The 26,452-nt window shown below is 41.1% G+C and overlaps 1 protein-coding gene and 1 long non-coding RNA gene across 13 annotated transcripts in view; one reads left to right on the top strand and one right to left on the bottom strand.

The window, feature by feature from the left end:
• Positions 1-13,566, bottom strand: part of PRKCD (protein kinase C delta) — a 60,062-nt gene extending 46,496 nt beyond the window's left edge. Inside the window, exons 1-2 of one of the 12 annotated variants that reach the window (XM_086845608.1) lie at positions 10,290-10,361; positions 6,458-6,560 (exon numbers count right to left, since the gene is read on the bottom strand). The gene's annotated coding sequence lies outside the window, so the exon portion shown is untranslated. The other 11 variants (XM_086845612.1, XM_086845606.1, XM_086845614.1 and 8 more) reach the window with 11 other exon arrangements.
• A 2,851-nt stretch (positions 13,567-16,417) lies between these two features.
• On the top strand, positions 16,418-26,231 carry LOC147651028 (uncharacterized). Its single transcript, XR_015274868.1, has 5 exons — positions 16,418-16,497; positions 17,676-17,878; positions 18,006-18,245; positions 20,294-20,405; positions 25,699-26,231. It is a non-coding gene; the product is annotated as an uncharacterized LOC147651028 (long non-coding RNA).
• The last annotated feature ends 221 nt before the right edge of the window (positions 26,232-26,452 follow it).

The raw sequence follows: 26,452 nt of genomic DNA, 5'->3' as shown, positions 1-26,452 counted from the left end.
ACAGCTACAGCAAAAGGAAAACTGGTTGTACTGCTTTCAATCTGGTTTTACTCAGACATTGTTCAAAGTCTGGCGAGCACAAGTAACTCCGGTCACTATCTAATTCCTTCCTGATATGATGGGCCGTGCAGTATTTGAGGACTGGCAAAAGTGCTTTGATAGGCAAAGCAAAGTCTAACAGCAACAGATGAACTTGGGTGTCTTTGCAGCAGGTAAGGGCTCTGGGCAGGGTGAAGCACAGGCTCTTGGTTGGGCTGTGAAGTAAATAAATCAGCATTTTGCTTTCCCTGCTGGGTTCCTGCAGCACTGCTAGCACTGCATGGAACTAACAGGATGACATTAACCTGCAGTCCCCTCTCAGGCCCCTGGGAATCCCCCACCAGTGGAGATCCCTCAAGTAGACCATGGCCACCTCCTGCTACCACTTCAGCCCTTTCTACTGCCCTACAAAGAACGCAGTGTTTTCATTCACACTGTTACAGCACACAACCAAACATCTAAAAACTGTTTTGAACGTTTTCTTTCTTAGTATTTAGTAACACCTGAAAACAAAGAGCACTTAATGTCGTTCTCCAAAAGGCCAATTCAGAACTTGGACAACTTGAACATGTAAATGATGTGGGAATGAGCTTAGAAATATGTTTATGAAATGCACAGTCAGAGACAATCAGGAGTCCCCTGGATTCCAGGATCCACATTAAAGGAACAGAAGCAAGCAGCCTACTCCCTCTTAATATGTTGCTTGCTAGGGATTACTTATTACTTGTTTGCATTATTACTTATTTGCAGATGTTATTACTGCTCAGCTGGACATTTTCATTATTGATGAATGCCACTACACATTTGAAAAGTAAAGAGCAATTGTAATGTTTGAGTTTTTGGGGAAATGCAACTAATGGAAAAACAGTGCCAAAGTCCTTCAGCCAATCCTCTCCACCTCCAGCTACCCAAGGCAAGCTGAACACAAACTACAAGAGTGCTAATTCTATATAGCATGGGAATATTGAGAAAAGTTGAACAAAAAATGCTGCAACAGTTGAAGTCATTGCATTGCATAAAGCTCAAGAGGCTTAAAGTACATCTCCCATTCTTTGATCTACAACCTGAGACTCCAGCCTGTGGCTGCATCAAACACACAACAGGGGCTTCCCATAGCTTCTGCCTTCCATTTCACCACACTGTGTCCAACAGGAAAGGATTCTGCTCACTGATGCTGCTACCCTGGTTTTGTGCAAGTGCATCCAGAGAGAAGCAGTCAGTATCAGAACAAGGCTCCAAGTGATACTGAGCAAGTCCACCTGGAATCTTTGGAAAAATTAAATGGACCAAAAAAGCTTTTCCAGCTTCTTTTCCCAGAGGACAAAACCCTCTCTGTTACTCCACTCATTTTATTAACTTATTAACACACCTGGATAGGCATAAAATATGTGAATTATACATGTAAAATCTAACTTTGAGGAAAAGAAATCTCTCAGAAACTTTATAATCATAAAGTCACAAGGAATGCACAGGAAAATTTCCAAGTCTGAAGAGTATTTGCTTTTCCCTAGGATGCTGCCAGAACATCTACCTCATCTTTGTTCCAGCTTTGATACAATACTGTACAGTGTCAGTTCCATGGAAATTTCTCCAGTTTGCAGCAGGGAAGGGCTCGGGCTGTGCGAGGACAGCAGTGGGTGTTGCTTTGCAGCGCACAGCTGAGCTCAGCGTGGTCAGTGCTACGCTGCAGGATGGGAGCTGTGGGCTGTGTCCCAGCTGGACAGCTCAGTGCTCAGCCTGTGAGAGATGGGGCAGGCAGCAAACCACAGGACACTGACAGAACTTCCTGGGGTGTCCCAACCAGGCACCCACTCTTGGGCTACTGCAATAGGAAAAACAAGCAAAAAAAAACCCTTTAAAAACCAAACCACCACAACCAAATACACAGACCCCCAAAACCAAAACCCTAAACTCAAGTTTCACTACCCATGTTCTGGGCATGCAGCAAGCAAACAATTACCCAAACTACTCAACTTATCAAGGGTCCAGCAGAAACAGAACAATTCTGCTCCCCAGTGTCACTGTCTTACCTCTCCAGAGTCCCACATCCAGCTCCAAACATTTCCCCCACCTGCCCCTGCTTCCCTCCATTGCCTCTCACCTTGAGCAAAGAGCAGATAGAGCTACACTGGGGTATTTATAATCAGGCTTTAAAAGGCCTACACAGCACAGACTCTGATGGACTGCAAAGTGGGGTTTTTTTGGTAACTTTCCTAACAAATAACTTTGGAAGATTGAATGGTTAAGCAATTAAAAAGTGGTATTAAGTGGACTTTGGAAAATAAGCCCCTGCTCAGAAGAACATTATGCATGCTGTTCTCCATTTACTGTGAATTCAGCCACTAGAACTCCAAATAAGAGCTAAAGGACCACAGGAGAGACATAAAGAGGCAAAGTTTTAAGTTACCTTTAACTCTTATTAGGCAGCAGGGTGCCCTTGCTAACCAAAGCAAAACTAAACACAGCAGAACAGGGATAGGTCCTTCCACCTTGGCCTGCCTGGGACACGTTGCCTACAGCAAACGTTTTCAATTACGTGAGTCTGGCATCCTTTTTTGTGCTTTTAAGAGGATAAAATGATAGATATAGCTGTCTTTCCTTTGAAGTATTTGAATGCTCAGTATCTGAGAAGCATTAAGTGGTCAGCCCAGCTTGGAGAGCTGTTAATTCGAAACAGAGCCACAAACCTGCATGGTTTGTTTAAAGCAAACAAAGAAAACATCCCTCTGTTTGAGACTTACTCTAAACTTTTTTAGTATTAGGATCAGCTTTATTCACTGGAAAACAGAATGAAATAGCAGCAAGAAAATCAGATTTATTAAAAAAAGATTAAAAGCAAAGAAAGAAAAACACCCAAACCGTAATACAAGTAGATGTTTTTTGCAATCTAGAGTAGGAATAATGCTAAAACCATTCCACAGCCCTCCAAACAAGATTTGCCAGCTGGATGAAGTCTTAAAGAAAGTACAAAACACTCCAGAATTCAAGCATGCCATCACATGTGATGTGTATATCAAAATAATTTAGAGACTTTTCCTCACCATCTATAGAAGCATCATTTTCCAGCAAATGCTATTCCAGTAATCGACAGATAAAGGAACTGAAAATAAATGAGGGCTTTTTTTCTACTGACTTGCATTAAAGTCATTATAGAAGTTATTATAGTCTTATAACAAAAAAAATAATAAAAAAAAAGGGAAGAAAAAGAACAAGTCATGACTTCCAAAGGAGTAATTTTCTGTTTGAGTGTGTCCCTTTGACAAAGCTGAGATAATGCTATGTCATGACTTTCAGAGTACATTTTACTGTAAAAAAAAAAATCCATTTTAGGTTATTATAGCCATAGAGTACTGCTGCTAAGTAAAATCTGTTTTGTTATCAACCAAAGCTCAACTTGTTGCTGCTCTGCTAATTAATTCCTTGTCATTTCACTTGACCAGAAGGGGAAGAAAGGTTTCTTCTTGGATATTTTTCCATTTAGAGCCCTAAATCAGTTTGCAAGTTTCATCCATCAACCACAGCAGCAGCAGAACTTGTACCCACACAAGCAGCAAATCAGTTTATAAACGTTTAGAATTACTGTGTTTGCACAAGCTTTTGTATTTAACTGCATCAATTTAAGAGCAGACTTAAAATGAACTGGCACATACACTTAGACAAGGCTTAGCTATGATAAACTGACTCATTCATTAAATACCTATATAAGAGCTCATTTTCTTCAGGGAAAAGATGGAGATTAATTGCCAATTTAGATAATTATACATTACAGAAGATGAATGACTAGTTCATCCCTAGCGGAAAAAAGTCCCTAAAATAAAAGTCTTCCCCTGCTTTTTATGTTACATTCAGTATTTATCCACAAAATAAAGCACCAGGAAATCCTGGAAGGGTCCTTTTAGTATTTTGGAAAAAAAAAAAAAGAAATTTGGTTCTTCTTAAATTTCATTAAATTCTGCTCCTTGCTTCAACAATAATTACCAACCTCACATTTGGTTTCAGCAGTGATATATCTTACAATTTTAGAAGAATGGATTTAACTTAAATCTCTACTGTACTTAGAACTGCAGTATTTTATACATTAAAATATATTTCTATTCCTATAAATGCATATTAATGTTTTACTCAGAACTGTTTACTAAATGCATTAATGTGCACTTTAGCTAGCACACTGGATTCCAAGTACTGCTTATTTTAATAACGTATGCTTGAACTCAGCTGTGAATATGACATGCACAAACTCCATACAAGAAATCTGCATGAAAGTAATTTCCAGTTAAAATTTGGCCCTGCAAGGATGCAGATATTAAAGTTAAAATACATATTAAATTTCAAATAATCAATATTAAAGACTCCTTGTCAAAATTTGCTTTTTAAAAGGAGAAAGAAATGCTATTTTATTTCACATTCAAAATCAAAATACAGTTCTGAGAAGGTGAAAACTTTGCTGCAAATAGTCAGCAGCTCCCAGCTTTAAAGTTCTGAAAGGAGGCTTATGCAATGCAGAGTTCTAGAGATGGAAAGATTGGGTTCACAGTTATTAACTGGTAAGAGAATAAGGAAATGAGTACAGAACAACACACAAGAAGTAGGAGATTGAAACTGAAAGCAGATTTTGCTCACAAGAGGTTTTTGTTCTTTTCTCCAGCTGCAAGACACAAGACAAAATGAACAGAATTCACCATAAGGAGAGACAATGAACAACTGGGCTATTTTGGCTTCTTCTCCTTAAATCCATATCTATATAAACTTTCAAGCAAATAAACATTTCTCTTTGCTTCAACTGCCACCCACTGGAAAAGGAAAGCAACATTAATTCCAAATTGCAAGACCCAAAATAGGTCAGAAAAATCAATCTGACAGGCAATGGTACAGATTACATTAAAACCATGGGGTTGCCTTGAAAAATCTTAGTGGCACTGCTAGAAATCAGCAAACCTGCAAATTAAACAAACAAAAACCAGGATACAGCAACAAACCAGAGCTCCACTTCGTCTCTCCACCCTGGCCCTAGTGAGAGCATTCGGGTTGTATTACAGAAGTTCTGGAGAGGAGATCCCAAGGATGGAGCAGAAGCAGGGCTGGTAGCACAGGGTGTGACGTGGATGAGCAGCATTGCAGAGCCTGGCATCTCTCATCACTCTGGGCTGCCCCTGCCACGCTCCAGCTCCATGTCTACACTCATGTTACTTCTTTCTCACCTGCTCTTGCCTTACAACAGAAATCAATCAACTTTCTTGCCCAAATGGCAGTTTCAGCATTCAGGTTTTCCCTTGTCAGCAACCCCCATGTTCCCTTCAGTGGACATGTGGGGTGTCTGTGGTACAGATCCTACAACTTCATCTTTTGGGAAATAGAGCCACATGGAAAGGCTTGCTGAGTAAAAACCCATATAGGCTGCAACAGAGCATTCTCACTTACTTTGGACAGAACTTGTTCTAATTTTCAATAAAATGAGCCCACATGTACCCCTACAGCGCTTCACTAGGTCAGCCACATGAGGTGTTTGCACACCAAGCCTGCAGTGCAGCTGCAGTGACAGCAGTTGAACAGCATGCAGCATACGTGCCACAAACACCGCCCTTCTCTGGAACTGGCTACCCTGCAGAGAGGTAGCCCTGGGGAACCTGTGCTCAGGCTGCCATGGCTCAGGCAGGGAAGATAAAATATCACAGCTGAAACTACTGAGGGAATGAGAGAGAGACACACCCTGAATTCCTGGAGAGAAAAACCAACCTCTGCTGAAACTAGACCAAATAAACGGGGAGAATTCCAGAGGACCTTCAATAGTTAACATGTTCTAAGGTGTATGTGCAACACAATAGATACTCCACAATTATAGATGGGCTGAGAGGTATAAATTAATTGCAGATTCCCTCACTGTAAGGGGGCAAGAAAACCAGAGAAAGGAAAGGAAGGTCTAAGAACCTCATACAGACATGGCAGGGATTAACAGAGACCTATAAATTCTTGGTCCGAATAACATGTTTCTTCAAATGACCTTTACTAAAAAAAAAAAAATCCACCAGGAAAAAATACCTGGCAACATTCCCTTGTGAAAATTCTATTCTGTTAATGTAGAGGTGAGGAATCCCCAGTGGAATGATGTTGTATGACAGGAGATGTTTCTTTCACCGGGCAGAGCTGGGGCCATGATACCTGCCAAAGTTGTAATACTGCTTTGAGCTGTATCTCCTGCTCTCTGGTTCCCCAACACGATTTTTTCTAGGCAAATGCTGTCTGCTGACCCCTGCTTTAACCTTTCCTTCCCTAACTTGTGCTAGGTTTGAAGGAATGTGGTAGCTGGGGATGTTGGCATCTTCTTTTCAGCCAAGAGAACAGGAGAAGACATGTTCCAGTGCCAATGGCTCACTACATTCAGTCTGTAGCAAACCTGGTTGAATTTTAGCTCTTATGTTACCTGGCAAAGTGAAGGTCCACCGGAAGAAGCTCTTGCTCCTGGGATGCTGCTTCTTAGGTAAACTTGTCAAACAGAAATCGCAGCTTTTGGCTCCTGTCAGCTGCTGAGGAATGTAAGCAAATGTAACCTGAGAGGGCTCACAACTCCCTGACACACTAATCTGCTCTGGATATTTGGCAATCAGCACCCCCAAGTCATTAGTGAGACTGAGTTCAGCAAAGGCCACAGTCATCAGACACTTAAGGAAACAGCTGAACCCTTGTTGAGCAATTCACAGCTCAGCATGAGCACAGCATTACAGACCAGCACACTGGATGGGAAGAAATGTAATCATCATTGATCAGCCAGTGCAGGAGCCAGACTATTTAAAAAATTCTTTACAAAAACCCAAATCCAACGATACTGAAAGCATCTATAGTCAAATCTACTCCTTCACCTGCAGAGATACTTGTTTGACTAAGGGTTTCGGATCTAGTTAAACAGAGTTCGTTATCAAAATTATAGAATCTGACTGCACCTGCTTGATGTAAGACAGCCATCAGTGCTCATTCTTACAGATACAGATTAGATAATAGGCAAGAATAAATCTTACTTTCACAATACTTTTTCAGTAAAATATTAAGACACATAACGGTGTTCCTTAGCAAGTGAAACAGTTTCTAAACAGGCCGTAATGAAATCAGTGAGGTACAAAATACCCAATTTGGATACAAAGTCACCAGCAAAATGCAGTTTTGCAAGAGACATTCCAAAACATATCATAAACATCTTGAGATAAAACATCCAGGGCAGTCAGTGTCATATTTCAAACATGACAGTCTTTCAACGTTATTGCACTATGTCTATTAATCTTACTTTTCCATGAGAACACAAGTTAAAAGCATATGATGAGCAGTGCTTGTTACTGGTAGGACCATAAATTACTACCAAACTTCTGCACACAGGACTTTTTGAAAAGGAGGGACTGCTACTTTTAAGGAAGAAATACAAGATCCCCCTTTTGTTCAAGCAAGAATCAAATACAGTCTCCTAGAAAAGCATAGTTCAAACATCAAACAATGTCTTAGCAATTGCTTAGCTACCTTTGTACTCAAAATTTACCACACAAAGGCATACTTCAGAATCCAAGCTTAACCTTGAGTTTGGCTCTTAAGACAGTTTTGATCTTTTCACATATCTATCCACGTGTTCAAGCATCTAAATCTTGAAAAAAAAATAAAAGCTTTACTATCAGAAAGAAAAATCTGGTATTACAACCAAAAATCCTTCTTCCTTAGGCCGTTCCTCATACTGCACATTGATACATTCAGTACACTGAAATAAGTTAAGTATCTGTGAAATGATGATGAACAAAGTGAAAAGCACTCAGATTTCAAAAGTTCGTTCAGCAGGAAAGCCATGGCAAAGCTTAAACTGCATTTTCTCAAGAAACCAGAGAACACAGTAAGAATCAAGTATACATACAAGGATTTTATTAGATCTCTATTAAATAAATAGGTGTTGATGGGGATAGGAGTAGATAAAATCAAACACTCAGAGAGTAGCTCAACACTTGAGTGCTAAACAGCCATACAGTTTTCTCTATGTCATCTCATCAATACACATTCATCACAAAATAAACAACAAGGCTAAACCAACTCAGGTCTGGGCTTCCAGCTCTAGATCAGTAGCATGAATTACTTCATAGCTCAGGGGTGTGGGAAAATAAGCTGAAGTTCAGATTTAATGCATTCAAGATGCACTGTGTCAATAAAGGCAGCCAGGATTAAAACAAGTCCATAAATACCTAAATCATTTATGAGAACTGCAAAGGACTAAGCAAAATGCAAATCAAAGCCACTAATGCACAAATGTACATTTTAGAGATTTTTCAGCCATCCACGAGGTGAGAAACAAGACAGTAATTCACATAACTCCTCTGAGTCCTGTGGGGTGGAAAGGACGCCAGCTCATGTGCACCTCTTCAGAAAAAGGGACACCCTTACGGAGAGGTCTGGGAATGCCTGTTTTAGGAGGGTCTCTTTGCCACAGACAGTGTCCAGAGCAATGATACCCTGCCCTGTTATTCAGTCTCCAAGGAGCTCTCCTGACTCCACTCCCAGTGGGTAAAAGTAAAACCACTTGGTTACATCTCAATCAAGTAAGACCATACCCTGCCCACAGCTCTAAGCAAAAGTACATGAAATAGCAGGATATATATACACATTACACATCTGCTTGGTTCTCAAAAACAGGTAGTATCTTCAAATTCAGAATAACCTCTGAGGCATAGAGAGGTACTGCTGCTTATTTTTTTTTAAGTTTGATAGTTGCTGATTAAATGAGAGGAGATGGCAAGCACACACCCTCCTCCCTTGGCAGTCAGGCAAGTATCATCCAAAGTCAAAAGCTTAATATGGATTAGTTCCACGAAGTTATCTGTGATAGTCATTCCCAGACTTTAAGGATGGTGATTATTATCATATGAATACCAACTATGCTTAAGTATCCTTAAATAAACTTTTCCAAATAGAGCACTGCACTCAATGGCAAAGCAATTACCAGAAAACACATTAATTTCAGTAAAAGGATACCATAAAAAGTATTCTGTGGTTTTATGCACTTTCTTGGCTTGAGTAGTATTTGCAAAGAGTTTACTTTATGGCCTGCCTCTTGGATTTGTAGCTATTGATATAAATCTGTGCTGCATCACTTCCATCTTTTAGTCAGAAACTGTCATCTCTGTTGTCAATCAGAAAAAAAGCAACAGGTTCAAAACATAATTTCATGGATGTCAGGGCACCTTGCTGTCACTGAAAGGCAGACATAATATTCCACTTGCATAAATTTTAATCAAAAGAAAAAAGTGCCAACAGAAAATTATTTAAGCACACAGATATACACCTCACATTTCTATCCTCTGTAGCAATGTTACGTGTAATAACAGAGCCTAGTCTAGAGCAGACCAGAAATAAATCCTGCACGACTCTTGCCAAGGTCAGATTTGTGCAGTTCCCAGTACTCCTGTGTGCCAGAACCCTCATTTCTCTAACTTTCCTGTTGTCTCTGGTACAGGAACAGCACCCCACTGCACCTTCCAGGCAAAAAGGCAGTATGGATAACGTAGATGGTCCTGCAGAGTTAAAGGCAATACATTGCTTCATATGGAGCAGATTTCTGCTAAAGTACTCAAATACCATAAAAACCTGTTGGGTAGCTTTGGCTTGAAGAGGCAGTGCCTCTTTAAGAAAGTGTAAAAACTCTTTCGGGTAGAAACAACTGCCTTTGAAATGAGAACACAACACAGGGCACTTCAGCATTATTTTACCAAGGCTGTAAAGAGCTCTCCCAGGCTCATTCCTGTTAATTGTATCTTTGCAAAGTGCAGCCAAGCGGATGCAGAATGATTACTGTTAATGTGCTACCCAAATGGCCCTGAATGGATGCAGCTTTCCCTCTTTCCTTATTCCTCCTCCTTGTCCTTTGGCTCAGAATGGAGCTCTAAAGAAATTCTGCACTGGGATTATGCAGATAAAGGCAGACTCAGAGAAAGACTAGTTCTGCCACAGAGCAGCAGTTAAAAAACTACTGGAACACAAACTGTTTTGGTGCTTTTTAGGCAGCTCCATTCAATGCAAGGATAACCCCAGAGTAAAAAGTCACATAATCTTTCTCATCAGATGATTAACAGAGGAATTTGGCTCCTAATGAAGTCAGCTAGCCCCCAAACTCCACTGGTAAATCCCTTCTTGTCATCTTTCACATTCAGCTCTGACTCATTTACAACAAACAGTTCGATCCCCAGCCTATTTATTTTTTCCACCATTCTTTCTGCAGCAGTTCAAGTACATACTTTGCAAATGCAGTGAAAGGGACGGTGGACTACAGGCACACAATGCACTGGGACTGCATCAGGAAGAGACACACCTGAGTTAGCTTTGGGGAACTGAAATACCTGTGTCAATGAACACATCCAGGCACATACCTCAGCGCTGGCCAACACCTGTAGTGTATTTACACTGCACAGGCTACGCTGGGGCTTGGGCCACTGCAGCTCCCTGGAAATCAGCTGCCCTGAGTGAACTTGGCACATCCACACCTGCCACAGTCCCACCTCCAGGCACAGCTGGGGAGTGGGAGCTGAGGAAGGGGCTCCTCTGTGTGGGAACAGCTGCCAGAGCTGAGTTCCAGCTATGGAGGGGCAGAGTGCAGATTTGTGCTGCTGCAAAGAGGCAGGGTGACAGCAAAGCCCTTCCAATGGGAAAAAGGATGGATGGTTAGTTTAAACTGCTAGGGCCTGAAGTATTCACCAGAATCACAGGCTGGTTAGGGTTGGAAGGGACCTTAAAGATAATCCAGTCCCATCTCCCTGCCACGGACAGGGACTCCTTCCACTAAAGCAGCTTGCTCCGAGTCCTGTTCAGCCTGGCTTTCAACACTTCCAGGAATGGGACTTAATCTGAATGGACGTTAATTGTAATGACTGTGGCTTTTAGACATCAAAATAAACTCAGAGGCCTGAAAGCTTCTGTGCTTTTCCCAGGAAATCAGTAATTAATAATAGATAGCATCTTTCCAAGATTTATTGTTACTTCCTAGATCTATGTAGCATCAATTAGCAAAGTTCTCTTTGAGACATTCTTCTAAAGATTTCTTTTTAAGAAATGTATCTAGAAAATTATTTAAATTTTTTAGTTTAGAAATAGTTTCTGAATAATTCCTTCAGTACAGAGTATCTTTTCATCTATGCTGTGTGATCAAAAAGTAAAAATTATTATGCTATTTCACTGTTCCATTCAATAAAAAAATATGACCCTACTGGATGATTATGTCTAATTAAAAGGTGGGTTATAATTAACGAAGCACAAAACGGCAAAAAAATTAACAATGAGCTCTTTTCTGGTGAGAACAATACAAGCATCTTCCTGATCAATTATGTCACAGATACTGCCTGAGCAGAATCACCTTATGATTCTCTCATTACCCACACAGACATCACCATCTGTGTAACTGAATATATTTTTCTGTATGTTTGTATCAGCCACTGAGTGGCAGCAATTCCTTCATACCTAAATCTGAATTATGAGATGTAGGACTGAAATCTCATAGGATTCCCAAATCTTAATTCTTTTGGGCTCCCCCTACGTTCTTTTGTGTTTAGCAGAACAGGCAATAATATATTATAGGCAATATTTCACTATAACTAGTGAAATACCTTGTTGCACTTTTCAGCTTTTTTAGCTGTCCAAGTTCCAAAAGTAATACACTTCATTCTGAAAATCATACACCCTTAGAAATGGGATGTATTCAATTTCACAAAACATAGTAAAACTATGTGGGTCAAAGAAACTGAAAACACTAGCATTTAATAATTTCTTAAATTAAAGCACACCCCTGCATTTTATTATGAAATCCAAGGTGAGGATGAGAAACGTCAAAATAGTCAGTTCTCCCCTTGTACGTATCAAGGGATGGGATACAGGACAATTTCATCCTTGCACATAAACTGCCTGCAAGAGCTCCTAGGTCCTGATCTACGCTCTGCTCTGTGCTACTTGGACAACCCAGAAGTGAAGTGGTGCAACAGACAGGGCCCGCAAGTAAAGAGATGTCAGACGTAACCACAGAATGCTGTAATCCAATTATTTTAATATTTCATGCCCTAATGCAAACAGGGAATTCTCTAGCGATGAACTGAAAACTGTTTTCTAATAGATGCACGCCTGGCATGTACATACACAAAAGCATCAGGCATTCCTGCTCCTTCATTTCTTACTGTCTGTCGCCATTCAGCTGGAAACCCGACCATTTAAAAGACTGTGCATTTCATCTGCTCAAACTCACTGTGGCACGGAGACCGAAACAGAGAGTCGGGGCGGCTGGCTAGGAAAAAAGTTGGTGGTATCAAAGCTGACATTTCTGCCGAGAGAAAACTCCACGTTTCTGTCCGGGACCGACCCCGGGGATCTCGCCGCCTTCTCGCACGGGGCACAGCGCTCTCCCTCCCGCAGCCCCCGCGGCTTTCCCCACTCCGAAGCGGCCGGTCCCGTCCGCAGCACCCGGGGGGAGCTCGGGCGGGCCGGGGCCGCAGCCCCCTCCCCGCAGCCCAACATGGAGGCTCCGGAGGAGGCAGCCCGGGCCGGGGGCACAGCCCCGCCGCCTGCCGCCCCACCCCAGCGCCGAGGCGCTGCCCGGGACACACAGGGGACTGCGGCTGAGCTCCGGGGACCTTCAGTCTCCCTCCCCGTCGCTCTGCCCGCCGGGCGCCCCACGGAAGCCGGGCGGGCCGGAGGGAGCCGGAGCCCGTCTCGCTTCCTCCTTCACCCCAGGCGGGGCAGGAACTGCCGGGCGGCGGCAGCGCCGCGCCGGGGGCAGGTACGGGTACTCACCGCGTCCGAGGAGCCGTCGGGAGCCGCGGCCCCCACCGAGTTTCGGGCACTGTCCCGGGATACGGAGAGCGAGAGCGAAGGAGTGCGGGCGGAGGGATGGGAGGGAGCAGTGTGTGCCCGGCACGGCTCGACCCGGCGCTCCCCGCCCCGCCCCGCGCTCCGCTCCGCCCCGGCCCAGCTGCGGCCGCCCTCACCTGCCTGCTGCCTCTGCTGCTCCTCCTGCCGCTGCCCCTCCCCGGAGGTGCCGCTGTGGCTGTCCCTGCTCGCGCTCTCCCCGGCTCCGTCCCCTCCCCGCTGTCCCCCTTCCCCTCTCCCGCGGCGGCGGCCGCGTGTGGGAACGCCCGAGCCCTCAGCGGGAGCCCCGCGCTGGGCCCCGCCCGAGGCTCCGCTCCGCACCTGGGCTCGGTGCCGTGCTGAGGGAGGGGCTGCGGCAGAGCTCCTGTGGTGGTTGGGCTTTGGGAGCCTTTCGTCCGCTGCTTACCCGGACACGGGGAGGCACCGGGGTTTGAGGCGCCAGAGCTCGGAGTGAGCACCTGCCCGGCGGGGAGCTGCGCTCAGGTGTCCTCAGCCTTTACTGAGCTTTTGGTTAAAACATTTTTTACTGGCTTAGAAACCACGGATGTTGTTTTACAACGGGGCCGAACGCCGTAGCTCTGTGGTCACTGCCGCGGCCTCAGTGAGCTCACCTCAGAGGTCTCAGCCTTGGCTGGCTGCCCGAGACTGGAGGCCTTCACCGGCTCCTTCTGGGTGCCAGCCGGGGCTCCCCTTGTCCCTGCTCTGCTCTGGGTGATGGGGCTCGGCTTTTATTCAAGTGCTGTGCTTGTGTTAAAATGAGATATTTTAGGGATAGGCTGCAGCACAGGAATGTGTGATGTGTAGGAACCGAGAAAACCCCTCCATACTTCAAGGCAGACCTTTGTCATCACTTTTTAACCCACACAGGTCATATATAATTGCTCTCATGTTTTCATCTTAAATGACCTCATTCAGTTCTAGCTGAAAGCAGTGATGAAATTCCCGGTGTTTTTGTGGTGCTGTGGTAACCGGGTGTTTCTCTGGGCAGGTGTCAGACCCTGGTGAGCAGCAGGGGTGGCAGCATTGCAGGAGCTGTGACCCAACTCTTACATTGCTGCATTCTGAAAAGCCAGATTCCACCCATTTGATGTCCAGCTTCTTTCCAGAACATTTCACTTGATAGTCGTAATGTCAAAGTTCCTCACTTGTTCTATCTGACATCATCTTGGAAAGGCTATAATATGTATATAAATCAGTCAATAGTTAATTTATAGTTGGAGAGTCTAATTTGAAGAAATTTATTTCAAAATTGAGAGCTCTAGAAGATATATTGCTAATCACAGTTTGGGTGAAAGCAAAGGAACAGAGTCATCTAAAGTAATTTCCTTTTTACTTCTGTTGCAAATTAAACTATGTAGTATTTTGCACAGCTACATGTTCTTATGCATGATTAAATGTGGGGTTGTTTTTTTTTTTTTTTTTTGGATGGAACATCTAAATAATATTTTCCTGGTTTGGGACAGAATGTCATCTGATTAGCTCTTATGCTGTAATAAATTGTTTGAGGTACTTCATTTAAAATTGTGTAGATTGCTGTTATGCTGAAACCTGGAGGAGTTTTATATGCATAAGCAGTTCATGAATATCATATTATAAAAGCAAAACTAAAACTATTTTGAATGAGAGGAGAAAAAGCAGAAGCTAATTGTGGGAAGGAGGTTTCCTCATTTCAATACTTCCAGTGTTGGAAATAGTGCTTAAAAATATATTTTATTTAATTTCATGCTCTTTTGGTATTTAATGGCATATAAATGGTCTGAGAGTCTATTTTCATATGTGACCTTATCATATAATATTGCAGCAAACCATTAGTTAACTACAGCTGCATTTCAATTATTTAGAGCATCACTTTTGTCAAAGTCTGTGTGAAACAAAGAGTCATTTCTCATGTGGACTGTAGAAGATTTTGCAAGACCTGAAGAGCTTTGCCTCTCATGTCTTTGTTCAGTCAATGGGTTCAAGCTGAATTAGGACTGAGTAAAAATTTGATCCATAGGAAATGAAATGGAGAGTCTTCTCAGCTATTAATGTGACTTTAGAAATTTGAAGTGTTTCCTGGTACAGAGACTTTCTTGCTGCCAAATTTCTGTAATTTTTCCTATACAACTCAGCTGTGGTACATGCATGGAAATGCTCCTACAGCAGGAGTCTTTCCTCAGAATAGATTCTCATGCAGCTCAGAAGGCTTTATTAACCCATTTTAAGTTCAGTGGATTTGAGAGGGGGATGAAAATCAATTCTTAGTGAACATCCTTTAGATGTCATCATCTCTTTCAGCTTCTAAGTAAATAGTAAGAAATTCTGGATTTCATAGTGATTACAGGGTAACTATTGGAAAGGAAAAGGGCATTACTGTCTCTGATCAATTTTTCTGAAATGTGCCTTTGGATATTTTGTAAAAAGAAGACAGTCTCAAGCTGAGTTTAGAACATCTCATCTCTTTGGTAGCTGGATAGACATCCCAATAATTCCCAGTGCCATGGTAAATCACTGCTTTGTTCCAGGAGATCTCTGGGGAGAAGATGAACTACCAGGGCCTCCCACAGCTGGATTTTGTCTTGTATTTTCACATATAAATAACCTACTTTACCTGGGGCCACTTAATTTTTGCCATGTGACAGGATGACGGTAAAGGGTGATGTGACTTTGAACATGCACATTAGAAACACAAGTTAGAGATAAAATTTTCTGCAGCAAATACAAGCAAAAATTTTCTAGTGGAAGTTAAGAACTAGTTCTCTGGAGATTTCTGAGACTGGTGCAAAATTGCTTTCAACAAGTGTGTAACAACCTATTGTGAGCTGAAGGACCATATCTATAGTACCTGTTATCTTCAGCAAACCTGATTTTAATCCTGATGGCAGATACCTCATTTATGCAAAGTTGACAACTTTTACAAACATGTAATTTCAGAACAGAAAACAGCCATGGCTGTTGCTGCCATTTTTTTTGTCACAGCCCCACTTTATAGCAGGACTTCATTGGTCTCAGTCCCAAGCCTAACCACCAAATGCCTGCTCTCATTTCCTCTTTTCTGGTAGTAGTGGGAGGTGTGAGGAGTCTGGTGGTGATGGGAGTTTCCACCCATTAGCTTCTACACAGGTCTGTGGTCTATTGTGTAGCTTTACTTTTTGAGGTGTTTTGAGCATTGTTCATTGTCTTCATTGTCTTCAACCTTGAGGTTGAGTGGGAGGTTTGTGTTCTGTCAGGCTTTTCCTCCAGGTTTCCATGATTTTCTTTGTGAAGGACATGAGCTCTTTATGGATTAACAGTGACATAGATACTGAATTTGGTCATGTGTAGGTCTAGCTGCTGTAAGCATTTGAAACAGGAATTAGGCTGTCTTTCCTGCAGTCTTGTAACTTTAGAGATTCTTTTGATAGCGACACGCATTAATTTCTACTGCCAATCTTCGCAGTTTTTTTATACTGATTAAGAAAGGGTTTCTTCTTTGTGTTGGTCTGCCTGCCATTTTTTTCAAACTTGGAGCTAAGTTGTGTTTTTCCTGCTTTGTCAGGCTGCTTCTGCGGATGTTGTATGTGCCTGTGCGGAGCTGTAATTGAGTCAGGAGCATTATCTGCAGGGGAGAGACTGTGGGTAGGCACTACACCTATGTGGAATTATCATCTCTGTGCTTCATTTACTGTGTTTTAGAACTTGAAGATGAGTAATGTTCCGTGCCTAGCAGAGTTTAAGTGGAATGATGGGTTTATTTTCTTTTTCCTGGAGGATGAGATGTAGAAGTTAGTTGGCTGTGCCGGGGAAGATCCTGGTGTCAGATGCGATCATGTGAATTTCTACATGTTTGTATGACTAAGTTACTTCAGAGGCTTTTTTGTTATCAGATAAGAGTCTTAAGAATTTGAGATTAAAATGAGTTATGTTTATGTCCCAACCACTCCACAGTTCTGCTCATTTGAAGGAATTTTTATATATGATTCATTTATAAACCAGACAAGTAAATAGTTACAGGTTTGTTGAGATGCCTGCTTAAAGCATTGTCAGTTCTTGTGATGTTTGGTGCTTTTAAAGCCTTACTTCCTTGAGGAAGTAATTGCATTAAAATCTTAGGCTTTTTTTCATCTTTCTTAAATAAAACATATTTTTCATGTTGGTATAGAAGGCACATGCACATGTCATCTTGGAGTTCCTGAAAGGCTGAAAATCTGGGCTACATGTAAGAGGAACCCAAAATCTCTCCAAGTTTTACAAGTATCCCCATGCTGCCTTCTACTGTTGAGGGTAGCAAACCGATCCCTGCATTTTGAACATTTGAGACTGTAGTTAGTTTTTAAGAAGAATTGAAATTAAAAAAAATGTTTTTATGGTGTTTACTGCCTACACCCCCTTACATTTGGTTTCAACATGCCAGCTGCCAGTGTTGATTCTGAGCAATGTAAGTGTTCTACTTCCCCTTATGACAGCTTTTCTTTGCAGTTAATATAGATGGGAGAACAAGGAAGTGTATGTATTGATGCAATTTTCTTGCTCACCACAGTACTATTCATAGTTGGCTTTTATATTCCTCTGAGTACTGGAGAAAACCGTGCTGTGAAAGAACACAAGCAATGTTTTCTGATTCCTTCGTTGGTTTTTCAGCTCTTTTGAAAAAAAAAATAAATTATTTTTGGTGTTAATTTAAGGTTCAGGAAATTAAGATTCTGTTAGTGCAAAGAATAGAGGCAGCATAGAGGGGGCGCAATTCACACTGTGGCGTTCTCAGGCAGGCAGGGAGGGATTTTAATTTTTTTCTCCAAATCCGTTTTGATTTGCAGCTGTAATCTCTCTCATTAATCAACAAGAACAAGCTGGAGACCATCAAGTCAATGACTTTAGACCATCACATGACATCAGCTTGTAGTACTTTATGCTTTTGCTGCTTGCCTGGGAGGACTGAAGAACCTCTGCAGCTACTGTGGAATCACCTGAGGCAACACAGGTGGCTCCTGCTTTAAGAGTGATGTCTCAAGGGTGTCAGGTATCAAGAGCTACAACCCCAAGAAATTCTGTCAGATTCTGTTATCTGATGAGATAGTAAGATGTTAAGATAAGGCACACAGGCCTTGTTTTGGTTTTAACCCTGTCTCATTTGTGGATATTTTCAGGGACTGCAGTTGCTGTGTTCCTTTAAGGAATGGAAAGAGGAGGTTAAGGGCCACTGGTCAGGCTGCTGCTCTGCTGAGTGTGGCTGTTCTCCACTCTCTGCCCCTGACATGATTTATCCCCATCTCAGCAGGGAGAGGCAGCTCTGTCTCGCTGTCCCCTCAGTGAAGGAACAGGACATGCCAGGCCCAGCAGCAGGAGCTGTGGAACGTGCACCACCCACCTCATCCCTGGGACAAAAGGCTAGTGTTATTTTTACAGATTATTGTCAGATGGTCAGAAGATTTTCCTTTTATTAGTGTAAATGGTTATCAAAAAATGCAAACTGCAATGGCATTGGTGCATGGTGCTGAGGGTTTTTTTTGTCTTAAAATGCTTCAGCAATACTATGAAACAATAACATGGGTCAATCCCACACTGTGACTGGAACAAGGCTTTCTTGCAGAAGGAAAAATATGTCCTGTTGTGACCTCGTGTGAGGATAGGGGAGTACTTGAATCCTAATGTAATTAGTCAGTTGTGTCATTTTAAAGTACAACTTGGCCACTGCAAATGAACAACTTTTGGCAGTTAGTACCACTAACATTTAATTCTCAAATATTATTTTCTGCTCGGACCACAAGCTTGGGTATTTTCCCTTGTTCAGGTAATGATTAATAATGCTGTATTCATGTCTTTCAAGCTGTCCATCTTAATCAATCTTCTTGCCCGTAATGGGGCATATATTATTTAGACCATTATTATGTTATGGTAGTAATTTAGTAGGATTTGTTTTTGTTGCTACAGCCATTGCTGCTATCAAAAGCCAAACACAGTATCAGTGAAACAAGATAGTGTGCAAAATCAATCCTAGTAAACCTTTAAAATGAAAGTAAACATCAATAATGAAACTGCAGACTGTGTGTGTTTGCACAGGAGCAGGGTGGAGGACTGAGGTCACCTGCCCCAGGCATGCCACAGTTTTGGTGAACTGTAAGGGGAGAGTTTGGTGAAGTTGATGTTTGGAGTCATGGCACAGATGTTGAGTCAGGAGACTTCAGAGAGAGATGTCAACACAGCTCCCCTCCCCACACTGCATGTGGGTGAGAGAAAGTGTTTGGGGGAAATAGCTCTGCCATGGGCTTGCCAAATAATGGGTGAGCCAAACTCCTAGTTCTTGTGCACGTTTGCTGCTTTTGGTAGCAGGCTGAAGGAAGGATTTGATATTGCTGTTAAAATCTGGTAAAATAATAAAGACACTGAGAATATTTACTGTACTTTTTAGTAATAGGCTAAAATTAATTATTTCCCTGATGACTTAGCTGTATAAACATAAATTGAAGCTGCTGTCTATAGAGTTGACATGTGCATGCAGAGCCATTTTGCAAATGTGTCTGAGGGCAGGTTATGTTGTTAGAGGTAGTAGAGCCAGTATTCCAGGCATATTTCATGAGTCAATTTAGCTATTTTTACCTCTTTGCAACTGGGACATAAATTTTACTCAGCAATCTGTTATGTCTGTTGTCAAAAAAAGTTAATTTTAAGGGTGTTAAAATTCTGTTCAAAAGCAGCTGTGGAATTGCTGGGTCTTGATGCCAGTATGGTGTCTTGTATCTGCTGAATTCCAGTGCATGGCCTTGCTTTGCCACACTTGGGAGCTGTTTATGGGGTCAAACCCAGATTTATATGTCTTTGAACCACTTTTAAATACATGCAGTTCAAGTCAGTTATTCTGTGATCCCTTTTATTTTTGTAAGCTGATTATTTTATCATTATAATGATATTTTATCACTAAATCTCCTGGAATTTACATATCATTATATGTAATTGAATAGTTAATGATTTACTTATTTTATGTTCCATAACATACCTGAATATATATGATCATTCAAGCTTGGATGATCTACAAATCATGCATAGGAAGTTTTAGTAGGCTTAGTGTCCTAGATGACTACAGAATTTTTCAGGCTGATATTAAATATGATTCACTGCACGTCATTCTCACGGTTATAAAAGGTGCCTGTCATTTTTTTTTTTGTGACAGAAAAGTGGAAGAGCAATTCAGATGTTCAAATATTAACTAACTGCCTTTTCATGCTGTCAGTACAGTAAATTTTACTGGTAAGGACAAATAGGTGTTGTTTTTCTTTATTAGTCACATTCTTCCAATGGTTTTGACTTGCTTGAAGATTAGAACAAAACTTTTAGAGGGACAGGTTTGCCATGTTTCCAACTACTTTTACTTCAGCAGAAATTTTTAGACTGTGTTTGGAGGCAATTTCTTTTAACATTTCTTCACTTTTGTCTATAGGAAAGAGTGTTCTACGTGCAGGTTTAGAACTGTGAGGAAGCCTTTATGAGCTGGTTATGCAGAGGATGGCAGTGACATAAATCAGCTGGAGGAGGAAGAGACGAGAGAAGAGGTAATAGTTCCCTTATGGTTACCCAAACTGTTTCTAGGTAGGCCCAGAGTAGAGGAGGGGAAGTTATTCCTCGTCTCATTAAATAAGTTTTTTACCTGCTTAAGCTTTTAGGAAAAAGTATAAGTTCAAAAAAAAACTTCACAGCAATTTAGGACTTCAGAACAATTGTTTGTTCTCTGTTAATGATTTTATATCCTCCTTCTCAGAACGTATCGGGACAGGATTTAACAGGAGCTGTATCTTCTCCTTTATAGCAGTAGGGCAAACTCAGGTTGAGTGAAGGCTTTATAGACTTTGTTTAAATGTAGATGAATGCACTCTATAGAAGGAGTAGTTAGTATCAGTAGTGGTGAAAAAGAAAAAAAATAAATTAGGGTTGTGTCTGTGTCAAATCTATGTATTTACAACTGTCCCTTAGGGATGAAAATCTTCATGAAGTGTTTTAGTTTTTATGTATCTGGGAAAAAAACCCACTGGATTGCAAAGACCTAATGCAATTTTGCAATTTCCTTTTCAGAATTTGTGGGATCACACTTCATAAACATGCAGGTATTTTAAATGATTCTTTCCTAGGCTTCTTCAGAAAGCAAGGTTCTTCTACCAGCAATTCAGACCCAGATTCCTGTTCTGAGTTGCCCTATGGAGGATGGTTTTGTTTTGCATTAGTTATAGGAAAAGTTTGTTGCTTAAAGCAAGGGCTTAGAATGTCTCCTTAAGTCTCATGTGGAAAAAATCCCCTCTATTTTATTCCTCTAACTACAACATTGACTTGAATAGTTTGATGACGAATATGTATAACACCAGTTTCATTCAACTTCTTTAAGACTAGACAGAAAGTCTGAGCAGAGCTTTTTCTGTGTGCACACCTCCTGCACGGCAGAGCTCAGAGGTGAAGGTGAGGCGATTCTTATCTTGTGTAGGTGCTGTTTTCTGTTGTGGTTACTTTACCATCTTAAGTCTGACTTAATTACTTGGCTTTGAAGCAAAAGGAAAAACTTCTAACTATCTGCCCACTATCTGCATGGTTCTTAGCACGGGGGACAGACTGAGCAGCTCACAGCTGCTGAAACAGGGAGTCATATCACCCCCATCTCCTCGTTCCTCTCTTCCTGCCTACATGTTCTCACTGAGCACCTTGTGCCAGCTTTGATGATTGCTGGAATGCTTCAGGCTTTGATTTAACTCTTGAAATATCAGCAAGGTATTCCAGGGGAAAAAAGCCAAACCAACACATCCAAACCTAAACAAACATTGTACATTTTCTGCCTCTTTATTGAACAGCATTGTCTTAATAGTGGGTTTCTGTGTTGAGAAATGTGGGATAAATGGAGAACACAAAAGGAGGGCAGCAAAAGTTGTTCTTTTTGGCAGCTGGAGCTGTTACAATGGTTCTGGCACGTAGGAAAGAGCCTAACTTACGGTTTCAATCGCACGTGCAGCTCAGTGGTTTCAGTTAAACTGGGTTTCAGTCGCATGTGCAGCTCAAAGGGTTAAATTACATTTGGCCCATTACTTTTTGATCACCTACAACTCACACCACGTGAGTTTTTAAGTCTGATGTTTGTGAGTGCTAAAGTAGAGCCATGCATGTGCTCACATACCCTGCAATGCTTTCTTTGAAGTTAAATGCACTCGTGTGTGCGTCTCTGTGTGCTCAAAGGGCTGACTGCTGCATTTCATTCATCCGACTGTAAACACCAAACTTGCCTTAGATAGTAAATGTTTCCAGGATCCAGCTTGTGTTTCTCGTGAACTGGGTTCTGACTCCAGGTGGATGGAGACAAGAAGAAAGGATTTTGATGTGCTCTTCCCTATCAGAAACATTTAAGTCTTGAATTAAGAAAAAAAAATAAAAATAAAATCATGATCGTATCCACCTTATATCTCATATCAAAAAGACTTTATTCCTTGAATCCTAATTCTTGTGTTGGGTGTAACAAGAATTCACTTTTTAAACTGAGGACTTCTTTGATGGGATTGTGATATTGCAGTGAATTATGGAATTATAGTAGCACAGTAAAAAACTTCATTGTCATCCTAATCTGAATTGAAACCTATTTTGTTTCCTGGAGAAAATAAACAAATGGAGACTCAAGCCCTGAGGTCTGCTCGGAGGCAGGGTCATGTGCTTTCAGCTGGCTGTGTTTGCATGTGGGTCCAAATGTTCCGGCTTGGATTAATCTCTTCTTTACTTTCTCATTTTCTCCTCTGAGACTTTTCCTGCTGGTTTTGTCTTCTTGGGAATATCCTTCTGTTGGGCATTCCTGCTGCTGTTATTGTTTGGATGCTTCTGTGTTCCTCTTCCCATTTTTCCTTGTCTTTTACTCTTCTTGCTTTCTCCCTTTTTGCAGGTATTTCTTGATATATAAAATACCTTTAGCTTTAGCCCAGCTTTTGGTGGACAAATAGTCACAAGGGAAATGTGCAAATGGCTTAAACAGATGTTCCTGTCAAAGTCAAAATATTTAACTCCTGAATTCCTGCTAGGCAGTGCCTCTGATGAATACTGCCAGAATGGTGGCCGGGGACTTGTGTGGCTCCTTTTCACTTTGCATTACTTTAACATCCACCGATAAGTTTTCAGGAGAAATGAAGGCTGCTGAGAAAAGCTTTTATTATTTTCATTGCCATGTTAGTCTGGAAGTCAGTTAGTAAAGATCTGTGCTCATGCCAAAATGGGAGAACTGTTTTGAACTGGATGAAGGAATCCATCCTGAGTTCTCTCTAGCAAGGCCTGGGTGAGTTTAATTTTAATCAACATATGCAGATTGTCACTGTTGGTTTTTGGGTTTGTTTCTGGAGTTTTTGTTTTTGGGTTTTTTTTTTAAGTTGGGCTTTTTTTCCTCTGTGCCAAAACTGAAGATGAAATGTCAAGATATTCAGAGAAGAAATTGTGTGTTCTCTAGGGAATATTATTTGAATATAAATATATCCTTCATGCAAGTTGTTTTTCATATTTTCCAATACTGTGATATTTTAATCAAGTTATTTTTCATAAAGTTGTGATTTGGATTATCAGTCCTTTATTTAATCAGGGAAGATGTACAAATAATTAGTAACTGACAAAATATCCTAATAAAAATAGAAGCACATGAGTACAGTCATCGTGAGCTGAAAGTGCAAGAATATAACTGATTTTTATCAAGTGAGTTCCTTGTGAGTGCCTTCCAAGTATTGGAAAATGTACAATTTCAGAGTTCAGATGCTTTAATAAGAAACAAGTTAAATACTTGAGTGAACTAATCCGTAGGCTCAACAGGAACTTGATGGTATAGTAGGTGGTAAGATTCATTTATGATAAGTTATAATGGAATTTCCCTGGAATGATATATTCCACCTACTTGAATTCACATTAATTCAAAAGACTGGCAATATGCAGCAAATGCCAAGACATAAAAAAATTGGCAGGTTATTGTAAAACATGGGACTAAGCATATGCCTAAACCACTGCCTGTAGCTCTTGGGAGTTCTCGTGTACCTTGTGGTCTTCTTATATTGAACTTGTGGTTCACATTTAAACATTTGTGTTTGTCCAGAACACTGTGTGTGTGTGTTTTAATTCAGAGCATGGGGTCTGCACAGAGCAGGAAGTGCTGTGTATCCTTCTGAGATGAAGTCACATTTGTTGTATCCAATAACTGTGGTGATGTGTTAGAGATTTTCAGAATTCCTTTTTTTTTCTGTTTATTTTGCAATTCTAGATAGGTGGAAATTCTGGAAACACGCCAAGTTACTGCCTTATTAAAGGGACAGTGTTGGTTTTAATGAGTAACAGTTGGTCTGGGACACTTTGAACAAATTTCCTATTATTAATGAAATTTTTTGTGCAGTGTCATTCTACTCAGGACAATCTGACTGACAGCTCTTTCAGTTTTTAAATGTCTCTGCAGATTGAGGGACACTTATTTGGGTGTCGGGAATAATTATCATGTTAATCCCCTTTTTAATATTAATAATTCTAGTTTTGACAAAATGAGTCATGTGGATTTTGGTTCAAGCTATTAAAAGAACCTCAGTAAATTGAGACCTTCCAGGTCGTGATTTGTTGCCTGGAAATGTGCTCTTCTTTCTTCTTTATAACTTCGTTAAAAGACAGTTCTAAAAATACTTAATTGAAGATAGTTCAGGAAAATAAAAACATTTAAAAATTAAAAAAAACCCAAAACCCCAAAAGAAACTCTGGGATAAAACTATTTTTTCACTTGACAATGTACAATTACAATTTTGAGTCTTAACTTGTCTTGTGAGTGTTGAAGAGTCATTCCAGATCATTCTGCATTTTTTGTGAGTACAAAGCTGTTCTGATCTTGGAAATATCACACGGGCTATAAGTCTTTCCTCAAATTTCAGTAGCAGGTACATTCTTCTGAGAAACTGGATGAATCAGTGATATTGGAATATGTGATGTAAATGTTAATACAGCTGATAGACTTAGGTGACATCTACAATATAGTATTATCGTGAAGAGAAACTAATGTAGACAGAGAAATCTACTTTTCAGAGTCTTTGAATTGTTATTTTTAAGAACTTATTATCCTACAGCACAGAGGCAGCCTAATATTATGGAGATTTCTATTGAAAATCTGCCTTATATCCAGATACATGTGAATGAGCACGAATGATGGTTATGACTGTCAGGTGTGGGTGTTTAAAACTGTCCATCATTTCCCCAGTTTCAAGTTTCACTCTGCAAGGTGCTGAAACGTTTTCTGATCCAGAGAAGCAGGAAAGCTGCCTGCCTGAGGCCAGTGCAGCTCTGAACTGGGCACCACTTTGCTTGATGATTCTGATGGATGTGCGAGGCTGCTGTCCAGAGCAGTTTAATTGTCATCTTCCTGGCATAAAGTGGTAGAAAGCATTTTCTTAGTTGTCACAGGGAGTAGATTGAAAAGGTTGTGCTCATCTTTTCTTGATCCTCCAGCTCAATGTGCCGTTACCACAGTAATGAGGAAGTGATTCCGTTTGGTGAAGGCGGTGGGAGTTTTTATCTGAGCATTTATTGGTGAGGGGGGGGTGGGATTGTAGGGAGAGTGTCACATCAGTGACAGAATAATGGTGCAGCTCAAATGTTGAGAGGAATTGTTTGTACTGTTACCCCCAGGGACTGGTTGTACCTAATACACCCGCATCCAACCACAACCCTCTCTGTAAAAGTATTTCCCTCAGAGTGTAAAACCAATAGATCTAAATATGTGTTTCCTACCACTCTGACTTTGGTAGGATCATTAAGACTGTTAATTAACTTGACTAAAGTAGCAGTTTAACTGGTATTCTTGTGTTGGTTTCTTACCAGCTGGTCTTCAAATCACATTTCTGTCATATTCTGTAGAAATTTTTGGTACTTCAGAACATGCTTGAGAGAAGCAGCACGTTGTTCTTGGAGACTCCAATTCACGTTTGTTTAACACTGCAGATGAGGAAGGTGCTGGTTTGCACCACTATTGTGCCTGATTTGGGAGAAATTATCTCCTGTGATCCCAGTAAAATGGAATGTGCTCTAAAGGATGAGGTGTTTGGAGACCAGAAGGGCTGCTATGTGACCACTTGCTTTTGCTGTAAAATGAAAATAATACAGCTACCTATTGTTTCATGTGCATTGCTGTCTCCAGAGGAAATCTTTCCTTAGTGTTATATATTAATAGGCTAAGTTCAGCTGCAGGGCAAGCAGAATGAACTGCAAAAAGAAAAGAACCACACCCAGGTCTGTGGTGGCTGAAATTGTTCCAGTTTGGGTCTGCTGCTGCTGGGAAATGTTCATCCATTGAGCCCAGGCTTGCAGGATGTGCTGTGTCTGGTTTCCAATAAACTTTCTTTTCAGAATAGCTACATATGGATGATCTTTGCATATAAAACATAAAATAATTTAACATTTTCTGGTTATACTTTCATTAAAGGGATTACATGTATTTAGATGTTAAATCTGCTTTTATTAGTGAAATCTGTTAAGTGCTGTAGAGTGCAAGAATGGGGAAGGCGCTCGGTTCTGCACTCCACTGGCTTTGTCCTCAGGTTATTACTGATAAATGATCTGTCACTTATAACTTCGG

This window comes from Cyanistes caeruleus, chromosome 11 (assembly GCF_971803275.1).
Source record: "Cyanistes caeruleus chromosome 11, bCyaCae1.hap1.1, whole genome shotgun sequence".
NCBI lineage: Eukaryota > Metazoa > Chordata > Aves > Passeriformes > Paridae > Cyanistes > Cyanistes caeruleus.
Note: the sequence above shows the minus strand (reverse complement) of the source record. Positions and strands in the feature narration are given on the sequence as shown.